Source organism: Anopheles darlingi, chromosome 2, assembly GCF_943734745.1.
Source record: "Anopheles darlingi chromosome 2, idAnoDarlMG_H_01, whole genome shotgun sequence".
NCBI lineage: Eukaryota > Metazoa > Arthropoda > Insecta > Diptera > Culicidae > Anopheles > Anopheles darlingi.
The window spans coordinates 20,552,092-20,554,591 of record NC_064874.1 but is presented as its reverse complement, the minus strand read 5'-3'; the positions used below and the strand labels follow the sequence as shown (position 1 = coordinate 20,554,591).

The following is a 2,500-nucleotide window of genomic DNA, read 5'->3' as shown; positions in this document are numbered from 1 at the left end:
GCAGAAAACAAAGAGCCCAACCGCTCGAAGCTGTAGGACAGTAGAAGATGATACCACTTAAAGGGGAAGAGAGGATCCGCCCCCTCCCCCTAGTAGGCATTATTTGGTCGAGACGATCGGTCCACACATAATCAGAGGACGTGCTCAGGACGAAACGAAAAGCTAGATTAATTGTTTTAACCTCCATTTGCATATTCCTGCTTGTAACGGGATGTGCGGTATGGAACTATGTATAATCGAAAGCACTAGATAGGAAAGTAGTAACCCAATCGACGCATATCATCCTCGAAAACGCGACGAGATCTGAGCATCCTATAGCGTCCTAAACCGAAAAGCCCAAAACGATACTCGGCGCACAATGCCGGTCAATATTATGTAAATTGAAGAGTTCCAGAAAAAGGTTCCAATCTTGCATCGGAATAGGTGCCCAGGCCAAGAAATCCGAAAACCCGAGACCCAGAGACTACGCCGAAGGGGGTGGAATGTAGCAAACGGAAAGGAACAGAACAATCATTGAAATAATGCGATCGTCATCACATCAATCACTCTGTATGAATTCGTTCCTGGCAAAAAACCATTCCGGTAGCCCTAATGGCGAGGCGAGAACAAGGTCATCATAGGGAATGGATGTGGGATCTCTTCTACTACACCTTAATGCAACGATGGACAGCTAAGCAACGGAAACGAGTAGATAGTAACTTAGAACTAAATGATAGCTAGATGGTGTAGTGAAAAGAACGAACCGAGTACATTGGCCACTGGCGACTAGTAGTGTCGCAACAGAAGATAATAAAGGATCGATTTTCGGTCGAACGAAACAAAAATCAACTTTCCATCACCCCTCTTGACGGCAATATTGATGGACTGGATTGGACGATGATAACGCTTGATTGCGATGAGTTCTATTTCAGGTGAGTAAGTAAATCAAACAACTCAAACACTCTACAATCATTCTTTCGTATTTATACCATTTTAAACCAGAAGGAAAGTAAGTTCAGATTGGAAATTGTTTTATTTTTTTCATAAAAAAAGTAAGAAAGAAAAGGCATAATTCTTTGTGTCTTTCCAATCGAAGCAAGATCGGGCTCCGAACGAGTTGGGGGCAGACGGGGGTGGTGAGTTGGGCTATCATTTAACGAAACGAAACGGGGAAAGGTGCCGATGAATTTCGCGGTTTAACAAAAGCCAGATCTATAACAATAACAACAACAACAACAACAATAGCAGCGACATTGGCTACTGTTACTGCTGCGTGCTTGAGTGAGTGAGTTACTATGCGAGGACCTCAAGGACATTTGGATAGTGCCCTTTGACGCATTGATAGTGGTGATCGGATTGGCGCCATGGTAGTGTAAAAATGAATGGAAGCAAAATAAAAAAAAAGGCAATAGTTAAAAAAAACAATAACCACCATTCGCGTTATGTGACGCGTTATATGGAATAGACCAACTGGTTCTCTAGGAGTTAGGAATAAAAAACAGTATTAAATCATCTCTCCGCCTATCTCTCTCAATCTCTGTCATAATCCTGTGCCCGTCGATTTTCACAACTTCGGCATCTACCCGTCTTCAATCTTTCCTCACCCTCCCCCATCCTATTCCCATCTATTCTACACTTAACAACTTCCATTCCCATTTCCTCCATCTTCCCTTTCACCCACCTTTCGTTACTTCAAGTCTCCACATTAGCTAGTTCGCGGTCGCAGTCGCGTCGTTTCGCCCCCGGTGTCGCAAGATCGCGCTTCCTCCGTTCGTTGACGTTCAAAAGGTTCAAACTAACTCTGTGGCTAACTAGCTAACTAACTAACTGACTAACTAACTAGCGGCTAACTAATCTAGAGAAAGGAAAAAAAAACGGATCTCCAACTTTAATTCTCAAACTCGAACTCGAACGAACAGCATGATACGGCGCAGTGTCTAAGAATCGATAACTTCGTATAAGTGATATCCGCTCCACCCGATCCGTGGTGTGGCAGTAGTCTTAAATAGCAGTCTGCCTCCACATCGGCAATAGTAGCGGGGTACGCATTAGTTGGATTAGTTAGTTGGATGATGACGGAGAATGCGGGCTGCCTGGCAATTAGTCTAGACTGTGGCTGTAGATGAGTTTACACAATAATTTAACGAGTTTCTCTTTAGTTTCAACGTTTGCTTGACCGCACAGAGGCGGTCCTCCACCGCCGTATTCTCTATACAACAACCCACGTATTCAGCTAATAGTCTCCAACATCACCACACGACACCACGCTACTGTACACATATTCGTGGTTTTTTCGCGCGTTTTTCGTTTTGTTTTTATCTTAACATTAGTTATCACATTTTAACGCGTCCTCTCTTCGCGAGGTGACACGCCACAACAAAGCTGCTGCTTGCCTCGCGATGCACCACTACTGTATGGTCGTCTCTAGTGTCTCCTTCCAGCAGCTGCAGTAGCAGCTGTAGCAGTTTCAATGCCACAGTGCAGTGCTCTGCTGGGTGCGGACAACACACGATTGCTGTGT

At 44.4% G+C, this 2,500-nt stretch overlaps 1 protein-coding gene across 1 annotated transcript in view; it reads right to left on the bottom strand.

Moving 5' to 3' along the window:
• Positions 1 to 850: 850 nt before the first annotated feature.
• Positions 851 to 2,500, bottom strand: part of LOC125948423 (protein pecanex-like) — a 15,021-nt gene continuing 13,371 nt past the window's right edge. Inside the window, exon 10 of the mRNA XM_049674423.1 lies at positions 851 to 2,500. This exon is cut by the window's right edge and continues 857 nt beyond it. The gene's annotated coding sequence lies outside the window, so the exon portion shown is untranslated.